At 35.4% G+C, this 24,714-nt stretch overlaps 1 protein-coding gene across 2 annotated transcripts in view; it reads right to left on the reverse strand.

Moving 5' to 3' along the window:
• LOC133518109 (leucine-rich repeat neuronal protein 1-like) overlaps positions 1-24,146 on the reverse strand; it is a 361,984-nt gene extending 337,838 nt beyond the window's left edge. Inside the window, exon 1 of one of the 2 annotated variants that reach the window (XM_061851695.1) lies at positions 23,633-24,146. The gene's annotated coding sequence lies outside the window, so the exon portion shown is untranslated. The remainder of the gene's footprint in view (positions 1-23,632) is intronic. The other variant, XM_061851694.1, reaches the window with a different exon arrangement.
• Positions 24,147-24,714: the final 568 nt, after the last annotated feature.

Raw genomic sequence — 24,714 nt, forward strand, 5'->3', positions numbered from 1 at the left:
ATTGATTTTAAGATATTTTTTTTATTGATTTTACGAATAACTTTGAATTAAGAACATTGAGAACATGCATATGAAACTCCTAAAGTTGCAGGTTTGCAAGCTACGATATAGACCGTGTCATTCAGGACGACGCGTGCCTTGACGGATTTGACAAATATGCGCGTCATCGTGGATGGCGCGAACTATCACCCCTTAGTCTCAGGCTAATATAAAAAACTTTGTACTACTTTGTCGCTTGCCATAAGGACGAGATTTGCTTGCATCTTTATACAAATAACCAGTATAGGCGTGCTTATGACAAACGACAAAGTGGGACGTTTTTCACGTTTTGCCGGCCGCGGTCTTATATGTCGATATTAGTAATGCTATTCTTGCCGCCCTATTCCATAAATCGCTTACAATCGCCCTTGAGACCGTAGGTAATCGTGCAATAGAAACATTACGCATAACTCTATTTGCGTGCAGAACGAATCGTGCGCATAGTGTAAACAACGCATTAGTCATCGTAGTCACTACTGGTCATTAGGTCTTGGCAATATGCCTGTAGGTAAAGAGTTAGCAGTAGGCTGACCGTGGGATTCTTTGTTTTTTTTTTCATTTCAAAGAACTGTACAGAGCATATAGATCGTGCCATTCACGAAGACGCGTGCCTCGACTCGCAATGTCATGTTTAATGTTAGGTAGATTTGATAAATCTGCGCGTCATCGTGGATGCCACGAACTATAATGTGAGGTTTTTTATTAGTCTCTTGAAAAAAAGGCTAAGTGTAAAATAATACCTGCCTCTGTCTATTTTGAACTGAATATGGCGAGATAACAGGGAATTAATAAAGTATACGGTATTAGTCTAATATTATTAGTGTGTTGGTAACCCAAACGACTTGACAGGGGCCCATTTCTCGAAAGGTATTAGACTAAAATTATTAGTACACGAACTGTCAAATCGTATGGATAACCACCAACACACTAATAAAATACCTTTCGAGAAATGAGCCCCAGTTTGTGGACTAATAATATTAGTCTAATAGTTAGCGAAAAGAGGACGATCAGCCTATGTACTTGGCCCACGTATATACAACCACCTACCTAAAAGTATCAAGGATGCACCTTCCTTCCATACTTTTAAAAGTAGATTAAAATATTGGTTACTAAAATCACCGTTTTACGTTACGACATAGACGAATATTTTTCTAGAGATATTGTTGATGTACCTAAATAAAATTAACGGTAATAAATAAAAAACAATTATGACATATAAATTTAATGTAAAAGGTACACTGTATTGAATTGATAAAAAAAAAAAATGTAAGCTCGACCTGTAACCTAATGTTATTAATAAATTTTCATTTTACCGTTCGAAAAATGAGCCCCTGGCTGTATCTTAGAAAACCGCGCCACACATTTCAAGCAAATTCGAAATATTCGAATGTACACTGACATCAGAATGAAATCTAAATGATATTATTAGTTATCGTGCATTTCGCTCGTAATTGTTCGTTCATGTATATGCGTGAGCGAGACGCACGATAATTTAAAACTACTAAGTAACTGAAGTGGTCCTGACCTGGAAGATGCCCGGAAAACGGAAACATGGTCGCCCTAAATTTACTTCGCTTCCGTGGAGCAAGAACTGGGTGTATTGGGGATGGGGTAAGAGGAGGTTACCCAAGCTGCCCAGGACCGGAGTCAGTCGAAGAAAATGGTTCGAGCCCTGCACCCCAGCAGGGGGTAGATAACAGGATGGAAAGAAGAAGAAGAAGAAGTAAATGAAGTGACCATCTAACGCAAGAGGATTTCTATATATATATATATATACATATATATATACACCGTGTTTTTTTTTATTTGCGTTAAGTTCGAGGGTGCATTCCTGAGCTTAAATTAAGTAACTTTCTCAAAGACACCGATATTCTAATTAACTCCATTTCGGAGATAATCAATCATTATTTTTTATCTTATAAGGCCCTTACGAGCGTGTACACTTGCCTTAGGGCCCGTTTACTTATTGATTAGTGTTTAGAGCGAGTTCATACATATGCTACTAAACGTAAGTACTATCTCGGACGATCGACGTTCGAAATGACATTGATATGTCACAGTTTTCAATTGTTTGGTTGAGTTAAATGTAATGCCCGTGTTACAACAACGCTATATGCAACATTTAGTTACATTTTATAAAAATGTAAATAGTAAAAAAAAAAAAAGTTTTTTTTTTAATTAACTTTGCCATTTAGTTTCCTTAAACGTACTTACCGATACCCCGAAGTTAACGAAATTCAATAAAAACACGGTGTATATATAAAGTTAAATTATCCTAAAGACACAAAAAAAAAATTAGTATGAATCAATCTTTTTCAATATGTAAGTAGTTAAAAGGTAATTTAAATTATACCTAGTCATGATTTGAGATGAATAACCAGGTGCATGCTAAATAAGTCTAGTCATCCGACCTGAGTCAGTATGACGTAATTTGCACCAACTTCAAAATGTGACTAAACAGTAAACACTTTGTATGAAGCTTTGAATTTTAACAGTATAGAGTAAAAGTAATATTTTATTGTGCTTACACCAATGCAATTAATCCTCGACATCTGGTCAAAATTATTTTGCTTGTCTTGTTTTTTGACCCCAAAAATTGTGACGGAGTGGAGCTTTTTGTATGAGATGAAATATAGTTTTTAATTTTTCTCATGGTAAATGTAATCTAAAGCTAAAAAGACATGCAAAAGCACTCGTCTTTTTTATTTATTTGATACAGAAATACAAGTGTGACAGAGTGGTCTAAAAGAAGACCCCAAAAATAATTTCGACCCATTTTATTATGCTTACACCAATGCAATTAATCCTCGACATCTGGTCAAAATTCATTTGCTTGTCTTGTTTTTTGACCCCAAAAATTGTGACGGAGTGGAGCTTTTTGTATGAGATGAAATGAAGTTTTTATTTTTTAACATGGTAAATGTAATCTACAGCTAAAAAGACATGTCTTTTTTATTTATTTGATACGGAAATACAAGCGTGACAGAGTGGTCGAAAACAAGACCACAAAAATAATTTCAGCCCATTTTATTATGTTTACACCAATGAAATTAATGCTTGACATATAGCCAACTGGTTGTCTTTAATATTTTTTACATAGCTTGGATGACAGCTATCTAATAATAATAAATAATTCAGCCTATATACGTCCCACTGCTGGGCACAGGCCTCCTCTCATGCGCGAGAGGGCTCGGGCTATAGTCCCCACGCTAGCCCAATGCGGATTGGGGACTTCACATACACCTTTGAATTTCTTCGCAGATGTATGCAGGTTTCGTCACGATGTTTTCCTTCACCGAAAAGCTGGTGGTAAATATCAAATGATATTTCGTCGTTGATATTGACAGCTATCTATCATCTCCAATATCTCCATACAGTTTATAAACTTAAAACGATTCTCGCAAAATTGTATTTAGATGACGGCTGTCACCGTACCCAAGCTATGTGAAAAATAATAGTCATATTTAAGTCAGTGCTTTTTACTATCAAAATAAACGGATAACGATAACCGGGGTGAATAGGAACGCCTGGGGTGAATAGGGACAAAACGTAAAAAGTTATTTACCTGACAAAAACGATATTTAAGTATTGTGCAGTTTAGATAAATTCATCTAGAATTTTATATTTAGACCCACACCGTGTGTCAACCGAAATAATCAACTGAGTTTTAAAATAGTTGATTGTGTTGTATTTATTAGAACGTGCAAGTTGAAATTAACAAACTGCATAAAAAAGTCATGTGAAACATGATTTACTTTAAACTAAAAATTGAAAAAAAAACACGCACAAACTGATGAACCGATTTTGATAAAACATGTCTCAGAACCACCACTAGAAAACCTGTTTTAAATAAAAAAAATCGCATCCAAAACGGTTCACCAGTTGAAGAGCTCTCTATTATATAATCTGTGCTATAATGCCACAGGCACACACACATAGCGTGACACTTATTATACCCCTCTTTAGCGCCGGGGGTTAAAAAAGGGCAGTTTCTAATGACCAATTTTTCCGACCAGACACATATACCTACTCAAATATAATCCGCAAGTAATTAACTTGAAAGCTGCCAACCCTAAGAACGCGCCATAACTTCAGCCAGGGTCATCACAAGTTAGATTGGCTGACCAAATTTCTTCAACTCGTAAAAACTACTTTAAAACTCTTATAAAGGAAATGACAATAAAAAGTTTCGCATTTCAATGCGATGAAGACGATGGCAGCGAAACGGAATGGTAGATTCGTGGATTTGTGAAAAATAGCGGTAGTAAGATACATATTACCTATACTTACTTAAAGAATACATGTGAGTTGAAAGTAAAGAACGATTAGATTATAAAAAAAAAACAATACTTAATTTTATTTATTTTTTGCATACATCGTATAACAGGGCTTCAATCCTCCTTTTTAGTTAAAAACTTGTGTTAGGAAGTATTCTCTTTTTCATAAGGATACAATCCTGCTCTAAAAAAAACAAAAATACAATCTTAACTAATGAGAATAAAATCAAATTGTGTAAATATGAATACTTACAATCTGATCTGGGTGCCTAGTCAAGATGCCAATCGTCAACGCTCCGTAGAGAACGAAATGCAACTGTCCCTGTCGCACTAATATAAATAATAAATAATAAAAATAAATCAATTGAAATTATGAAATTTTAGATTATGACTTTAGGTAAAAGCATTTAGCCCGCATTGTTATTTTTGCTTGACAGTATTTGACCTTTACTGAGGTAAATACACTTTGTGTGGTTTAATAGTTATTACTTACATTAGTGCAAATAAATTTAAAATATTCAAATTAATTCACGATTAAAATATCATGCATGAGTCATATTAAAAAGCTGTATTACATATTAATATCATTTTACTATTCTATGTCTCATTATGATATTGCATATCAATTTACAGCCCCACGTGAAACGAAACTTACCCCTTTAAAAGCTAGAAAAAAAACTCTACCTAAATTGGCACAGTTATAACCACAATTCGCGACAACCCTCCGACTTTTTGCCACTAGGGCTGCCACCCTCCGCCAAATTTTACAATAACAATTCACACAATGAGATAAGTAAAAATACGAGCTTGTTAAACCGTAAAAAGTAATAATGGGGAGCAGAGTCAACAGTGGCAGACACGTTGAAATTATGCACGGCCTGTTATAATATACGGTTACGCATATGACATTTTTGGCTATCATAAAAAAGTATATCATAAACGTAATTATAATAGCACTTAGGATCTTTTTAGAGCAAACTAGTAAATTGTCACAGTCCACTTCGCTCACCCTAATTTTTAATAATAATTCTTGACTCTTGCATTGATCAAAATACAAATCCGTTTCGGCAGCCCTAGGGTAGGGTTGTTGAAAAAAATGAAATATTGTTATTGCTAATTATAGTCGCGCAATAATTTTTATGAAGGTTATTTTATAAATGAGCGGTTTTTGCGTAATAAATTAGGTACATTTGGATTAAAGTATTTAAGATATGAAACATTTCAAAAAAATATGTGGAATAACTATACAGATTTAATCGAAATTCTGGAAAAAAAATTAAGAGACATTTTCGCACAGTCTGCAGAATAAATAATAAATACTTTTCAATCCATGCTTTCATTTCATATCCATCCATTTCATAATCCATGTTTACGGATTTTTTTGAATTTTTTTATTGTTCGAAACTTACAAATGACAGTGTAGGTCACATATTACAAAAACAAACAAACAAAACAGAAACCCGTGTGTTAAGTTTTTAATTGGTATATCAAAAACAAACGAAGAATGAGCAGCCCTATTCAAATAATGACTTCAACTGTCCAAGTTGCCAACTTAACGGTCTCAAGTCAAAACAGTCCAGTGAAATGTTTGAATTCTTTGACGCGCCGCTTATTGACCGAACTTCATTATTTCATCACGCTCAAGATGTTTGCGTGAAGCGTAAACACTTGCCCAACCAATTCCTCGGAACGTCACGTATGAGCTAGACTTTAATTCCAATAGCCTACTGCAAACTGTTCCTAAGAGTATACCAACCAGCCTTAAAGCGACCTTGACGACTTTAATGACTATACGTATTCGGAGCAAGTACCTTAAACTGGACCACTTGAGAAAACAACTAGTTAGGCGATAGGAATAACCAAACGTTCGACGATCTATTCAAAACTAAACCGCATCAAGTTCAAGTTCAAACATGTTCGAAATTAAATTTTAATGCCACGTGATTAGGTTTAAATTGACAAATGTTTGCTCAAGAGCTTCGTGCTCTTTTATTTTAAGCTCCGAGTGTTCTAAATTCAAATTCGATTAAAGATTCGATTGCGCTCAGTAGTTGGGCGATTCATTCCAATTTTGAACTGAAGGGTGTGAAATAAAATAAAACGGTTATACTAAACTATTGATAAGGGAATTTGGATCTCATGAATACTTAGTAGCAATTACGGTCACGTCTGAAAATATCGATACGAAAAAAGTGCTAAAAATATACACACAGTATACAGGACTTTATTGCCCATATATTAAGGTAGTGTATCTGTATACATATTTTTGGAACAGTTTTCGTACCAATATTTTCAGACGTGACTGTACATTATTGCAGAGGCCGGGAAACGGCAATTCGTGGATGAGGTTCGATTTTGGAGGGGGGGGTAGGGTCGGCAACGCGCATGTTACTTCTCTGGAGTTGCAGACGTATAGGCTACAGAGACTGATTACGACGTAGTATAAAAAAAAATTTGTTCGCGAAGCGGGGTCCGTCCGACAAAGAAGACGAATCCACGAATTGCTATTCCTGCCGAGGCATATTTACTTAGTGCTTTTCCCCAAACATGCGAGGAAATAAGGTAAGATAATCATTATTTAAGCATCAAGCATCACTCGAATCGAACCTTCACATCAAAAACGTCAAAAACAATTTCCCACTTTAATTATTTTTTAAAAGTTAAAGGCACAACTCATACTGCCATTCAGTACCATTCAATATTCGTTCATTCAATTTAATTATGCGATATAAGTTGTATCAGCACGCCTGAGATCCTTAAAAATATACACCATGTTTTTTTTTTGCGTTAATTTCAAGGGTGCATTCCTGAGCTTAAATTATGTAACTTTCTCAAAGAAACCGTTATTCTAATTAACTCCATTTCGGAGATAATCAATTTTTAATTTTTATCTTATAAGGCTTACGAGCGTGTACACTTGCCCTAGGGCCCGTTTACATATTGATTCGTGTTTAGTTCGAGTGTATACATTCCCTACTAAACGTAAGTACTATCTCGGACGATCGATGTTTAAAATGACATTGATATGTCACAGTTTTCAATTGTTTGGTTGAGTTAAATGTAATGCCCCTATTATAACAACGCTATATGCAACATTTAATGACTTTTTATCAAAATAAAAAAATATAATTTTTTTTTTAATTGACTATGCCATTTAGTTTCCTTAAACGTACTTACCGATACCCCGAAGTTAACGGAATTCACTAAAAACACGGTGTATATAAGTTATGTAATCTTCGATTTCATTAAGAAGTATTTGCATTGCACGATCATACACTAACACGACGCGCGTCCGACAAAATCGAAACTCATCCACGCATTGCTATTTCCCGGCCTCTGCAATAATGTACTATTCAAAGGTAGAAAAACAATACAGTAATAACTTCCCGTCCGCTCAAACAGGACAATAATGAATTGTTTTTTTTTTATTTGATTTTCACCATAAAACATAATACACCATAATTAGTGCCTACGCCAAATCTTGGGATTAGTGGTCAAGCGGACCCCAGGCTCCCATGAGCCGTGGCAAAATGCCGGGACAACGCGAGGAAGAAGAAGATTTTCACCATAAAGAAGAACTTCCCGTTCTATTTTTGCTACAATAATGTGAACATGCCCGAGCAATATTGGAGAAAAATATGATTAATTGATTATTTACCTTATGTGTATATTACTTGAAAATAAACGCATCCCACATCAAGCTAATGGTTTCAGTATAGCTAGCGTAGGAGTCGATATACAATACCTACATTGTTTGTTAAAAGCGTTAATTATATCAAATTGCTCACGGCCTACACGAAAAAAATCTCTGTTTAATGAATCGAAAATAAAATTCGACGGCAGCGAGTTAATTTTGATATATTTTCGTTAGGTTTTTTTCGTAAAATAAAAGTACTTTTTATCAAGTATGGATATTAATTAGCTTAGCAATATAGCAATTTCACCATAGACAATCAATCAAATACTTTTTAAAGTTATAACCGCAATTTCCGTCCGATGGAACCACTAATCCAAATCTACGCTTACTCCCTTATCCTTAATTCTCAGAATACCGGTTTAAAATGATCCCCGACAACTAACAATATTAATACATCCGTAGGTCCCAATAAACTGGTTAGTGAAAGGCGTTAGTTAACATGAGAATGCAGGTCCAGTCAGTCCGCAGCCATCAAACGCAAAGCAACCCATCATTATAGACCGAGGCAATAATTACGAATACGAACGCAAGTTACGGATTGGGAATAGAACGGCTGCTGGCAGACAAAACCTGGTATATAATATTTACAAGCGCAAGAAGTTGATGTACAGTCACGTCTAAAACTATCGATACGAAAAATGCGCCAAAAAATGTATACACTACCTTTATATAAGGGCAATAAAGTCGTGCATACATATTTTTAGCACTTTTCGTATTGATATTTTCAGACGTGACCGTACCTACCGAGGGCTTATCACCAACATGGAAAAATTGAAAATCGTGAGCTACCATCGTTCTTGCGTATTCGAGCAACAGGGAGGCAGATAACGTTTTTATGTTTTTTGATATTGGGGGATGACACTCTGTACCTAAACTAACGAGTCAATTTCACCAATGATAGATAAAATACATTACTAGAGTCTGATCCAATAAACTAAGCACAGATTTGCAACGACACTCCACAAAGACACTTTTCTGTAAACTTTTATCTTCATTCTTCAAGAAATTTAAATAAAAAATAAGGTTCCGCAAAAAAAGTCTGAATACCACTGTCTTGCTAGCATAAAGTGTTTGTAATTAAAAAAATTCTAGTAAGTGAACGTTCCCACGAAATACGATAAAATCAGCAACTATGCATAACTAATTATGAAATAACCGAGAATGTTATTACAGTACAATCAGCAAGGGTCAGGTTCATATTAGTATTAAATTACCTTTCGTAGATATAGGTCTAATCTACTGTTTGCTTAGGTCAAATCTTATAAGCCGATTTAACCACTATCCGATTAGGTTAACATTCACTTTCGTTACAAATAAGTCTCATTTAAAGAGTATTTAGTTAGGTTATCGTTCTTTTTTTACAGAATGTCATGTTTCGTACAATAATATTAGGTCAAAATGGCAATTAGCGTTCATGTAAGTTGTAACTTTCTTTAAATAACCATCAAGAAAAATCGAGAAATATTAATAGACTCGATTATTTTTTCGATTCGTCGAGAATTTTCCGCTTTAAAAACTGCACACTTACATTTATTATTAATCCAATAAAATCTCGTAATAACATTTACTAGGTTTTGATCTAGCGCAACTAGATATCAGAGGCGTGTCGTATCACGTTTGAATGGCAGCTCTCTTTGTTCCACGTGAATTTGAATTAAGAATGTAACGGATTCGGAGCGTTCCGTTCCTTATTTGTATTAACGATACAAAAAGTGCTTGTAATGGGGAACTAATTATTTTATTTCTCAAATATTCTCTAACAGCACACTGTTAGAGAATTATAATTATTTTATTTAATTTTTACTTATTATTTTAAATTAAATGAAATGGAACTAAACAATTTTCATACAAAATTGTTGCGATGTTTAAGCATTTTACGTCAAAAATGTGACCGTGCGACTACTTACAAATAAAGTGGCGCCCTCATTTCTACTGTAATAATTTTGACTGTAGAGTTACTTTTTTATGACAATGGCAGTATTACCAGTGTCTCGAAATTATTAGGAGTTTGGCAAACACAACTTATCAGCCAATAAGAACCAGGAAAACTATACTCGTCCCTTTCTTTCGTGTGCTAGTACTAGCGTAAAACAAAGATAGTATGATTTTCTCTGCTATATTTGAAATAAGACAGCCATGGGCCAAACTACGTACTATATATATGTAAATCGTTATTAAAAATGTTACATATCCCTGTATCAAAGAAACTGACAGTAATAATGCAGGGGTGCATAACCTTTTTTAATTAGCTCAAAGCATTTTTAAGTGTAATGCTTATCTCTCTCTCCAAAGTATGAATAACAAAGTGAGAACGCATTAACAAACGTCATTTCCGTATCTCTTCACTATAAAATGATAAAAACGACTCGTGGAAAAGATGAAAATCCAATGTAAATTGAGCTCTGATCACTTGTAGTTGTAACCAATGTAGGGGTCACATTTAAATTGGTTTCGTGATATTAGAACTTTCAAGGGTTCAAGTTACGTAATGTATGGGTTGTGATAAACGCAATCAAATACGATCATAGAGATGTAATTAAGGCGTCTAATGGTAGTGATAAAACTATAAAAAATAATAATATGCTAATTAATGGTATATTCGGGTACCTTTATTACGTGTCAGTTTTTGTTACTTCCTTCTGCTCACCAAGCGAGGCGCTTTAATAAATTATTATAAAAGTGTTATAAAATATTAAAGTATTGAGAATTATTTGGGATTATAATTAAAAAACTGAGAAACAAAGGTTCTACCACCTGGAAATTTAAATACATATATAAAAAAAATTAAGAACGCTAACTTAGTAAAAGCCAGTAAAGTATAGGTATAACACTAAGCCGAAAACGCTTGTAATTTGTAACAATTGCACAAAAGCTAAAAATATGAAAATTGCTTGTAATAATGCGTAACTTTAATTTTGAGGGAACTCATTGTTAACTTTTTTTTTGTTAAAACTTACAACTTTTTTTGCATTTCTTGTTATAGCATCAACATAAATACGTCATCTGTGAAAATTTCAACTGTCTAGCTGTCACGGTTCATGAGATACAGCCTGGTGATAGACGGACGGACGGACGGCGGAGTCTCAATAGTAGGGTCCCGTTTTACCCTTTGGGTACGGAACCCTAAAGAAAGTACCAAATTTTGTACTTATTCTTCAATGCCAAAATTTTAATTTTCCTATTTGGACCTATGGTTGACTGGTAGAGAATCCCATGAGGCATAAAGTACGCCATTTGCACCTTTTTTGATGTGAATGGATGAATGAATATTTTTATTTCATGTAACACATGGACACATATTTTTATTAGTAGAACTTACAAACTGAGGGGTTAGTGATGCAATAAAGTTTTAATATAGATGTGCAATAAAGTTTAAATAAATATCATACATTTACGAAGTAGGTTCAAAATTATTTTCCTTGTCTTCATTTTTGTCGTCAATAAATGTGACGGAGTGTAGCCTTTCGTATGAGATTAAATTATTTTATATTTTTTCTCATTGTAAATGTAATCTACAGCTAAAAAGACATGCAATAGCACTCGTCTTTTTTATTTATTTGATAAAATACAGAAATACAAACGTGACAGAGTGGTCCAAAACAACGAAAAATAATTTCGACCCAGTAACTTCATAAGTCGCTATGATGTTATTAATGTTCCTTATAAACTCAGTTCGGACTTACGTATGTAAATTCTGCATAAAACCTCGAAAGACATTAATCAAAGGTAGTATAATTTTTTAATTTAATATTCCTTTAATTATCCCAACTTCTTCACAACTTATGTAATGAATATTAATATAACACGGTCCTTATGTAAATGTTGGCCCACTTCGAATATTTGCTTTGACACCTCATATCTCATTTTCTTGTTTCTTCGAATTTGTACCTTAACTTGTAAAGAGTAGAGTTCCTTTTCAAATAAGTATACAAAGTAGATACGACATTACGGTAATTAGTGCACTTACGGCCATTTCGGGAGTTACCTTGTAAATAGGTTTGTGATCGTTATACAAAGCAACTTATGAAAGATTCAGGAGTCCAACTGTTTCGTTTGGTTTTCAGAAGTTTGTTGAGATGTTTCTTACAACGGAATGTACATTTGTTTGTAATATTATTTGGGAAAGCTTTTGTGTTCATAAGAAAGCCTTATTTCTTGGTGATCTTCTTCCAGTTGGTGTAGTTTCTAAGATCTTAACAAAGTCTAGTTATATTAGACAATTGTCATTATGTGAGGACCTGTCTGGTATAATGGGAAGTGACCATGCCTATGAAGCCGATGGTCCCGGGTTCAAATGCTGGTAAGGGCATTTAGTTTTGTGATACGCACGGATGCTTTGTTGCTGAGTCATGAGTGTTTTCTATGTATATATATTTTAATATTATATATATCGTTGTCTAACTACCCACAACACAAGCCTGATTAAGCTTACTGTGGGACTTAGTCAATTAGTGAAATTATTATTTTTTCCGGCCATCTTTCAAGGTGGCCCATAGTCTCAGCCGTTGGGATTTGCAACATATTCATGTTCTATAAGTGCGCGAAGAAAAAAAATGAAGTGCGAAGTGTACAAAAAAGTCGGAAAGTACACCCTGGGCTTCAAAGCAGTAGCTGAGGAAGCAACCGTTAAGATGAGTAAGGGGAAAAAAAGGGAACCGTTCTAAAAAATTAATAACGACTAGGTAAGTACCGACCGTCCCCTCGCAGCGTGCGTCCAACAAGTACTTAGCCGTTTTTTTTCCATTGGCCATTTTCAAACAGCCAAACAACTAAATAAATCAGTAGTTGTAACCTCTTAACCGTAATCCCACAGCTCTGCAGGGAACCGCTTCGTTTGTTAATGCCACATCAGTCAATTAAACTTTGACTCCCTCGCACACCATCCGTCTTACTCATTCTAATTGGCCCGGAGCAACCTGTTCCAGGAGGATTACTACCGACATTAACCATCGGTGAACCTTATGGTCTTTATAATAAGGTTTACGGACGGTTAATTAACAGTGATTGGTACAAAAGGATCACTATACAGCTTACGTGAGTACAACAGAGGAGGCAGTTTGATATAAAAAACTTATTCCTTTCATTTCTAACTCTACCCAGCTTTAGTACATCGGGGGCAATGAAATTTAAAGACACACGGTAAGACTGTATGTCTAATCTTCGAATGCAAACGATGCACGTCCCTCCCACTTATCAGTGGAACGTGATACGCGTGCCAACGCCGTGCTGATTGCTGTACTTGCTAAAAAAGGTGTAAGTTATGTGAAAAACAAGGATTTTTAAGGCGTTTTATGTGCTTTGAGGGCTGATTCTTGCCGTATAACGCGAGCGGCGCTTCTAGTATTTTGTAATCTTGAAGCAATGACGTACTATATGTATTTCGTTGCTGTACTTTCACGTAAGTTATGTGAAAAATAAGGATTTTTAAGGCGTTTTATATGCGTAGAGGTCGGAATATCGACGTGTAGCCAATGATATTATATTATATAACAATAAATATGTTATACTCAAACATAAGGAGCACAAAAAAAACATATTTATCTCTATACCTAATCTGTTATTATTTTATTATTTTTCTCTTTCGGTGGGCGAGAGCACGTTAGCACGTTGCACATTTCTCGCTTGCCCCGATGCGACTTAAGACAACTTGTACAATTTGTCACAACGTGAGCGCTTAAATTTTGGAACGCCTACAACCTATCTTGAGTTATAATATCATTGCGTGTAACGCGAGCAGCGCTTCAGGGAAACTAGTATATTGTGATCTTGAAGTATTGCGTAGGTTTACGTATAGTACACCTTGTCCCCAAAAAATGTGACGGAGTGTAGTTTTTGTATGAAATGAAATTTATTTACGTATTAATTTTTATTAACTAATTTGAATAATAATAAAAAAATGTCATATGTCCCCTATATGGGGCAGAGGGCGTCCATAGTGCGCCGCCATCTGGATCGGTCTTGAGCTTCGTGCTTGAGTTCGCTCCAAGTCTTCCCAATAGCCTTCGCCTCTGCAATAATAGTCCGGCGCCAGGTCTGCTTTGGACGGCAACATCTCCCCTTTCCTTGGGAATTCCAGTCTAGGACTTGCCTCGGTATGTGGTCAGGATCCAATAGCACTCTTTTTATTAATTTGATAGAATACACAAATACAAGCGTGACAGAGTGGTCAAAAAACAAGAAAACGAAAATAATGTTGACCAAATTGGACGCAAGTCAGACATCAGACGATGCCTGCGAACTGCGAACCAGAAAACTCCAAAATCCGTAACAACCTCACAACTACATATGCCTAATCATTAGAACGCACTAATTCTGCGCTAAAATGGCCGGTTTTTAGGGTTCCGTAGCCAAATGGCGAAAAATTGAACCCTTATAGATTCGTCATGTCCGTCTGTCTGTCCGATTCTGTCACAGCCACTTTTTTCCGAAACTATAAGAGCTGTACTGTTCAAACTTAGTAAGTGGATGTATTCTATGAACCGCATTAAGATTTTTACACAAAAATAGAAAAAAAAACAATAAATTTTGGGGGTTCCCCATACTTAGAACTGAAACTCAAAAAATCTTTTTTCATCGAACCCATACGTGTGGGGTATCTATGGATAGGTCTTCAAAAATGATATTGAGGTTTCTAATATCATTTTTTTCTAAAATGAATAGTTTGCGCGAGAGACACTTCCAAAGTGGTAAAATGTGTGTCCCCCCCCCCCCCGTAACTTCTAAAATAACAGAATGAAAAATCTAAAAAAAATATATGATATACATTGCCATGTAAACTTCCACCGAAAATTGGTTTGAACGAGATCTAGTAAGTAGTTTTTTTTTAATACGTCATGAAATTAAAAAAAAAAATTTTTTTTCATCATACCCATACATGTGGGGTATCTATGGATAGGTCTTCAAAAATGATATTAAGGTTTCTAATATAATTTTTTTCTAAACTGAATAGTTTGCGCGAGAGAACCTTCCAAAGTGAAAAAAAGTGTGTCCCCCCCCCCTGTAACTTCTAAAATAACAGAATGAAAAATCTAAAAAAAATATATGATATACATTACGATGCAAACTTCTAACGAAAATTGGTTTGAACGAGATCTAGTGAGTAGTTTTTTTTAATACGTCATAAAATTAAAAAACAAATTTTTTTTCGTCAAACCCATACGTGTGGGGTATCTATGGATAGGTCTTCAAAAATGATATTTAGGTTCCGAATATAATTTTTTTCTAAAGTGAATAGTTTGCGCGAGAGACACTACCAAAGTGGTAAAATGTGTGTCCAAACTGTCCAAAGTGGTAAAATGTTGAACGAGATCTAGTAGTTTAAGTAGTTTTTTTTAATACGTCATAAAGGAACCCTTCATGGGCGAGTCCGACTCGCACTTGGCCGCTTTTTTTATTATCGCCTGTCATGTTCTATTAAATATATAAGTGCGAAAGTGACGCATGACATGACAAGTGATAAATATGCGAAAATGATACCCGCCGCAGGTATTATGTACGCGCTCGACTTTAGTAAGCACTGGAATAACATCGAATTCCGTGAGTTACGTAATGCGGGCGTTTTTGATTTTTGAAATGGGCGTGCGAAACGCGTGTTCTCGTGACCTTTCGTATTTGACATTTCGCGTAACCGGTGACATTCATTATGGCCATTGGATTGACAAATAATGCAATCATGTTTAATATAGTTGAGTTTAGGTATCAATCGGTTTTTGTACCTACTTGTAAGGTCCCAATGGAGCCCTATTTTACATACAGTATCAATTTTATTGTTTATATTGAATGGGGTTGGCAACTGTCAAAGGTTTGCATAGATGGCGCCATCATAGCTTGCCCCTGTCTCTAGTTTTGCTCTATGAGATTTGGCTTAAAGTACTGGAATCCAGGTCACAAAATTCCAAAAAAAAAACAAGAATTTGACACAATTCTGGGGATTGACAGGGCAAGCTATGATGGCGCCATCTGTTTAATACTTCGACCGGCCAACCCCATTATCAATATATCTCTTAACTAAATTCATCTGCGTGGGATGATAATGATGATTGATAAAAACTATCCTCTAAGTCCTTCCATGGCCCTCGAACTATCTCGATACAAAATTTCATCATAATCGGTTCAACATTTAAGCGTGAAGAGGTAACAGGATTACTTTCGCATTGAGATTTTTTTAATTGTACAATAACAGTATAATGGATATATACAGAGGATTACTATAACTAGCTTATATCTAAAATAGGCCCTTAAGGCATTATACCAAGGATGCTGGCGGCAGTTCCTCGTTGTATCGCAATGATACGTTGTGCGAAGAAGCCGCCAGCTCTTCGGTCACCAGTTACGTCAACCGGGCGCTTCGCGATTTCTGAAAAAAAAAAACTTGTGTGCGCTTCCCCATGGACTTAGAGTTTCAACGCCAACGCCGCTTTCGCAATTTTCGCATTTATGATATAAGAAGAGATTTATATGACTAATCCTACATAGTCCAAGTGTAAGTCGTTATCGAACTTAATATGTAAATATCTAATTAAAACCAAAAATGAGCGCCGTCAGCTTATGGCCCATTGCTCTGTTATCCGCTAATAATTTTTACACAGTAAAATGCACATGTGAGTATACAAAAATGTTGGAGTTCTGTACGCATGCGTCACGCAAGCGGTGTGCCGTGTCTCCTAAGGATCAGTATAATACAGCGCGCACGATTTATAAATAATCGAATGTGATTAAAAGCAAACCTGCATAATTGAATATTTAAATTAAGAACTAGAAATTGCCTTACTGCGAAATTAAACTAGCTATTTCCATTATCGCCAATAATATGACTATTTCGACCCAATTATGTCAACTTACTCAGCACGCTAATCCAATTCGCAAAATCAAAAAGCCGTATGTTATTAACCAAACTAATACACAGATACGACGTTTTGAATTTAACTCTATTTCACGTTAATATTAAAACGTTGTATGTTCCTAAGTTACAGGTAATCAGGTGCGACTTTTTCAAATTAAATAGATCAATACTATGAAAGTAAGCAGTTGCAGCGCTTTCGTAATGTTTACCGTCTAGTAATGTAAAATGGTGTAAAGCGCTGTAAAGCCGCATGTTAATTGGTTTTTGCGATTTGACCTACTAGCACGCTTAGGTGCTACTTTCTTTACGTTTCAGTACTGGTTTGGTCTATGCAGTTTAATAGTCGGTTTAGAGAAATAATAGTTGATTAATGAGGGAGAGGCGTTAGGCGTATTTCTGCTATTAATATAAATAAATATTATAGGACATTATTACACAAATTGACTAAGTCCCACAGTAAGCTCAATAAGGCTTGTGTTGAGGGTACTTAGACAACGATATATATAATATATAAATATTTATTAATACTTAAATACAAAGAAAACACCCATGACTCAGGAACAAATATCCATGCTCATCACACGAATAAATGCCCTTACCAGGATTTGAACCCGGGACCGTCAGCTTCGTAGGCAGGGTCACTACCCACTAGGCCAAACCGGTCGTCTATACGGTCGTAATATACAGATAAGTAATGAAACTGAATAGTGGATTACATATAAAATAGTTTCTCTACTCGTTGACTGTAATGGTTGCACTGAAATAAATGTCATATACCAAGAAAAAGTGACCAAGGCCTCCAGTGCCCCAGGAATCGAACCAGCGTCCTCTGCTATCGCGGCAGGTGCCTGAGCCACTCGGCCACCGGGGTCACGGCAGCATTGGTCGAATTTTTCCAAGGACCTATATGCATTTCTTACTGAAGGCTTACGGCGCCCCCTAGCTTTTTTTCGGCTTTTTTTTTCTTGGTATATGACATTTATTTCAGTTTATAATTTATACATATAGTAGTATTTCTACTTGAAATAAAAACAAATTAAAATATTTTCTAAAAATAATTTAATTTGTTCTAATTGTAATGGTTGAATTAAGATTTCGTATACCAAACTATAATTGCGTGAATAGGTATTTATTTATTTTATTTTATATATTGACCAGAAAAAAATCGTTGTCGCGGTTATATGAAAGGCTCTGAAACCGGTTAAAACTCAAAACCGTTATCATGTACTTGGCGCAAAACCTTTTAATTTTGGTTTCGCTTGAAAACCCGTTATTTTTAAACCGGTTTTTACGAGTTCTTGTCAAATTTACCGGTTTAGAACAATAAAAACCGGTTTCTTCGTAAGTCGGTGTCTATGTTTACCGTTGCGCCCTTCGTCGAATAAACCGGTTTTTACTCAACATTTGTGTGGACACGTAGTTCCAAGAATTAGCTAACACTCGCTACAAAGTCTGTTAAAACCATCACAATCACGCATTCACTAACACTCTTACTACGATAGAAATACAGATCGATTTTGTAATGTCTAGGTGTAAAAGAACTGTAGTAAAATTCTGAGCACGCCTTCTTAGGTCTTTGAAGGCTAGTTTTATGAACCTATTTAGTGTTGACATACTACTGGTGGACTACTTACTATGTGGAAAAGGCAATTTTTGTCAAAGGTGCATAATTTTGTCTAGACCGCCAGAAATGGAAACGAGTAGAAATGTAACAAAAATATTTTTGGATAATATAAAGGTACCTAACTTAAGATATTTTACTCGTACTGTCATGCTTAGGTACTAAAAACGAAAAAAAAAACATAATTAAGACTTAACCGCTCACAAAAGGTCTCATTTCATGATAATATCACGACTTCAAAGGTTACACAATAAAAGATTTCAAAACAAAGACCTTAATAGTAAACCATCTTCATTTCGCTTTTATTATTACGGCATAAACAAACTTTCATTCTACACTTAAACCAAAAAGGGTTTCATCTACAATTTGTTTTTAAATTTTAATTAAAAGTTTAAGCAGCACCGACCTCGACCAACCGACAGATTCATAAACGTAATAAAAATTAAATGTTTGTTTTAAATTTAGAACTGACATCGCCTTGACAGCTGTCGACCGCCATTACGCGAAGCCTGGGAGCAAATGAACCGTTAAATTCGTGTATTACATACTCCGTAACGCGTTCGTGTAATTTTTCGGTGGCCATTTAGTCACGGCCTATTAGATTTGGAAACAGTTTTTGTTCGTTTTTATCGGTTCGGAAACAAAGCGTGACATATGGTAAGTTTATCGAGCTTTTACAATGTTTACATGGTAGCACGTGTTGTTGTAAAAACGAAAGTCGATTATTAGTTTTTTTTACCCGCTTTTTCATATGTTTAAAGCACCACCATCATTGCCGACAAACCGCACACCTGCTCCCAGAGTGCTACAAGTCAAAATATCGATAAAAACCGCCGTTAAAACCCCGTTTAAGTTGAAACCCATTAACGTAAACATTAAAAAACGGGCTAAATAAGTAAAACACCGGAGATTTTACGACTTATTTTATGCCGCTATTAGGAAATTAAGAAATTATTTTCGGGTGCTTTTAGTGGGCGTGGAGAAATTACCTTTAATACGAGAATGATTATCTGTGTAATTGCTGGATGTTTGTATGGAAACAAAAGGCTAACATGATTATATTCGATTAAAATCAATAGCGGTGAGGAATTAGCATAGTTTATTCATAAGTCGACCCCGATATTGCTCAAGCGCGCGGATGTAGCGTTTGCGGCAGTGGTGTCAAGTTCACTCACACACTGAGCATGATGTGAATAATCCGGTGGAATTACTTACGATTATCATGTTATTTACGAATGTTTAAATGTACATTAATAAATATTGATATTCATTTACATAAATTATTTGAATAAATCGGCTATGCTGCAATATTTACCTTACACATATTTACAGATATCAATATGAATCGATAAATTGCATCAAAAGTCAAAATACTTTAAATCGTTTTTTTTCGGTACAAAAGTCCTTTAAATAAATGGATTTAAAAGTTTATTCAACTAGCGTTTTAACTATAGGCCCATTATCGCACTTAAATTAAAACTAAAATAGTTAAATGTAAGATTTATAGTTTTTATTTAAGTCTCAATGGTTTTAAAAGTTTCACAATTTGTGATCGCAATCTTAGTCGTTTGAAATTTAATCCATCCGGTCGCATTATATGATGACTTGACTGCGCACTAAGCACTGCTTCAAGTGTCTTTTCTGTTGACGCACCGTCAAATCATGTTTTTAAATAAACAAAGACGCTCTTCAATGCGTCAGTTGTCACGCGCCTATTTCATAATTCAACTTTCAAGAACTAAGCAATAAAAGCTATCTCGAAATAACATCGTCTCGGATAATTGGGTACGGAATACACACAAATAATTAAGCGTACGTTTCCCAACTGCACGGGCTCGGCTTGCATATTTTAGCGAGCACGCCACAGAAACCTTTAAAGAAACTTAAGCTTAACCTACTGCCTCTTAAAAGCAACGGTTATTAATATTTCGTTTCGAAATTCTTATTTCGAATTTTACAGCCTTGCGTTTTAAAGTGTCTTGATGATTTGCTTCGATATGTCAAGTACTTTTATGTATGACCGCGTACATTTCAGGTCCATATTTACGAATCTAATCCGGCAAAAAGATTGAATCAGAATTCAAAGGAACGTGTTTGGTCTATGTTTATATGAATGGTTTCGCGAAGAAAGCTCGAGGAGAAGCTCCAGCGATTCCACTAAGCGAAGCGTAATGTTTTGCTTCGCCGATGGAATATTTAAAGGTAAATCTCCGTCACTGGGTCACATGTCACGACCCTGCTGCGCTCTGAAAAGGCTCTGCTATAAACATAATTTGTATCCCCGAATAATGCTCTCAGGGAATTAATTCCCAGGACGTTTCTTATAAATTAAATGGGTGTTGAGATTAGCGGCCGTTTTTAAATAAGGATATTGCTCGAAGTAAATATCAAAGTTAATCTTTATACAGCATCTTAGAAAGCAGAATTTAATGAGGTTTCAGGAATTTTCGCTGCATAAAGTAATGGAATATTCGGAGCGGAGTATAATGCTTTTTAGAAATTAACACATTCTGCTGAGAGCGGAATATATTTTACATTTAAGCGCGATCCCTTGCGTCCAAAAGATAAATCTGCCAAAGTAGAAAATGTAATTATTTTTATTTAGGCAGGATATAATTTGAAAGTGCAGGTATTATGGCGAGCACGTAAATTACTTACACATACAGCAGTTGGGCTTAGATAAATTGCTGTTGGAAGTGGATGCCTAAGATGGATATCTCTCTAATTGGATTCAAGGGAGGATCCGAGGCTGGATCCGCTGCAAGTATTTAGTTTGATGTAATTCTGCTTGGAGAACTTTATAGCTTGTTTATTGCCTTGGATGTATCATTTACCAACACTTAATCTCCTTAGATGAACTCTTTGCAGAATTTCGGTGTTAATACCTAGTTAGGTATATTTATTTTGTTAATCAATTAATTTTATTTTTAAATCTTGGGTCTTACGTCAGTCGTCTGGTCACAGTAAAAGAAAAGGTTTTGTTTTTGACGTAACGACGATCTATCTATGAGGTGGGTGATTTTTTTTGTCGATTTTATTTTCTTCTCAGATTTTGAGAAAAATTTGAAGGTTTTAAGAGCTCTTTATTTTGGTCAAAACATATGTTACGAAATCTAAATTTGAGATATTAAATGTATGCAAGTTCCTATTGTGTTACGAAAATTCCATGCATTTTCGTAACGCGGTTGAAGATTGAAATTGCGCTAATGTTGTACGGAATAAGGAACTCAATGTATACACCATTTTTTTTTTTCAAAATGTGAGAAAAATGTCAAAACGACAACGATATATAAAAAAAGTAATAATTCCAATATGTATTACATTTTTCAATTCAACATCAATTTTGTTTGCATTTCAAAAATAAGATTCGTTTGAAATTTCATAAACCCAAAATTTAAATAATCAGCCTTTTTAAAAATGTTAATACCAATTTACTTGTTCACAACAGTACGGACCAAGTTGAGTACCGTCGTTATCACATTTTCAAACTTATTAATCTTGCCAAAGCTTCGCAGAACTTTAAAACAACAAACTCTTTACAGGACAAAGTCTATTGTAGACTTTTCCGATAGATTCAATGTGGCCGATACCGAGAAGAGTATTGTCGCGATAAGTGCAAAACATAAACATGTTTAAATATTGCATATTGCAAAAGCCAAAAATATTCAGGACTTCCACGAACCCAAAACTTGAAATAGGCTCCAATTGGTTTCCAGAGAAAATAAACACAAGTTTAAGACACAAAACGGGAAAGGAGATTGAATGAGAACAAAAACATAAATCTAATCGTAATTAAGCTCTTTGAAAACAGTTTCAAGAAAACGGAACAGAAGCCCTTAAGATCTTTGAATGAATCGTATTTCTTTAATTAATCGATTGATTCTGTTCGAGATTCATATTGACCCAGATATCTGAATGGGACTGATAAAATAAACCGGAGCACAAGCCACCTCTATCAGAACAATCGTCTCAAGTCGCAGCGTTTACAATAACTGTTTACAAATACTGATAACCTTGCGGCACCTTAGAAATTCTCCGCTTAAGTAGGTAATTGATGCTAATGAGAAACTAGAAACCTTGTAAAATAACTCAAAGATAAAACTTTACACGAAATAACGCAATTCGATAATAAAATAACGCGCTTATAAATGAATACACAACTAGGTATTTACAGCCCTCAAATTTAAGATGACGGCCATAAACGTTTTACTACCTAAATAAGAATCATTTTCCTCGTAAAATATATTTGCGGATAGAGTATTGGTGTTATTAAAATTCTCTTGGAAAGAAATAATCTTTTAGAAATTTATGTCTTCTAGATATCGATGAGTAAATTGCCTGGGACGAATACTTTATCCGCTTTATGGGACTTAGTTCAGCACTTTTACTGTCCCGTTAATCTAATGCGATGAACCCTTAAACGTAATAAATACTAGGGTATATTGCTAGGAATGGTCGAATTAAGATGGAAGGATGCTGTGGTCGGCCGCAAATGTTTGGATTGGAGCCAAAATAATCAAGTAACGGAAGGACCGGCAATGTATCTGTATTTATTTTATATTCCAACTGTTTATTGACTGTTTCGATGAGATTTGCAACCCAATCGACCTTCAATAGGAAAGTGGTTCAAACCGTGATTCCAGTTAAGATTTCTGTTTAATTGTTCGCGTCCAAGAAGACGCTCTTATACAGCGTATTTTTAATTCTCGTCTGTTATTGTACCTTCATCGATATCTTTCTCTCGTAAACTGGTTATTTTTTTATTGCTAAAAATCCTTCTATAAATTATTCACCTGCTTATATAAATGTTTGTTTGATTCATCATATCTGTTATCTACCTACACATTGCTTACCACGAAGCGATTACGTTGATTCATAGTTTCAGCCTCTACTTACTTGAGTTAATTTGCGTTTAATACTCGTAGAAATTAGTATATCTCCGCGAATTCATCAGTTTCATCACTGTTATTAGATCCTTGCTTAGGAAGTAAATTCTAATTTCAAAATTCGTATTCACGTCGCGGATCGGCTTGACTATCGTTACCTTGACTGATTCTCACGTACTCTACATTCGCAAACATTCACTCAATCTTATCACTATAACATAAACTAGGTACGTATCGTTTCGTTACACGAAAATTAAATTTTGTACCAACCTCAGAGAAAAATCCGGCTGCGAAGGATCAAAAAGATTAACGTTTTCAATTCAAAAGCACATTACATCCATTGAGTTCACTTTGGGCTAACGTTACACAGGACGGTACGCTCGTTGAACACACATAACATCACATTTTGCACTAAAGAAAAACAATAGCAGTAAATAAACAGGAGATCCAGTTAGCAAGAGCCGGGAACCAGGCACGTGAACACAGGAACCAGTTTATTTTAACAATTAAAAATATGTTCGTCGGAGACTACGAACGGGGGTAATCTGCGAGAGACACAGGTCCGCCTGCGGCGCGAGCTAGCGAGCGACTGAGGGGGCCGCGCGAATAGGCAGCGGGAGAGAACGAATAGGCGCATCGGGCCATGCGTGAGGTTCGCGGACCCTCAGCTTGAAATAAGTATTATTATTACGAACATTACCTCAGCTTACGCTGTCGGCCGGTGCGGTGTCGTGTCGCCGCGTACACTTGCATTTCATTCCGTGTATACAATGTAATTAGCGTTGCGCTCGACGTGCTCTCAGGAAATAGCTGCGTCATTTTCATTAAGAGCAATGTTTCTACTGCCTTCTGACTTAACTGAATTTACTCGAGCGTTATCTAAAATATCATCTGTTGCAACTCTGAGGAAACTTATAAATCTTAAAATGGAAACGGTTAAAATTATAATAACTTTGATATATTTTCTACCTGTTGTATTTAGGCATTATCCGTGGATCGAAGATGACTTTAGATATTGAAAGGGGGTATTGTAGTGTCGACAGCACAATGGCCGGAGAGGATCGGGATCGGGTCGAATGCAGGCAGATGTTTGGAAACGTCGTACCGATTGAGGCAGGGAAATAAGGTTATCCAGACGCTATATTTGATCCACAATAAGTAATATTATTTTTTAGATATTTATTGAATTATGAATTATAGTTTCTCTATTATAACTAACCGGGCTGTTGTTCACATTAAATGAATAAAAAAAAACTGATACTTCTAGACAAAGAATATAAAGATCTTACCTACCGACTCCTCCAACTTTTTTTTTCATTATTTTATCTTATTTTCTAATATTAAACATATTT

This window comes from Cydia pomonella, chromosome 5, assembly GCF_033807575.1.
Source record: "Cydia pomonella isolate Wapato2018A chromosome 5, ilCydPomo1, whole genome shotgun sequence".
NCBI lineage: Eukaryota > Metazoa > Arthropoda > Insecta > Lepidoptera > Tortricidae > Cydia > Cydia pomonella.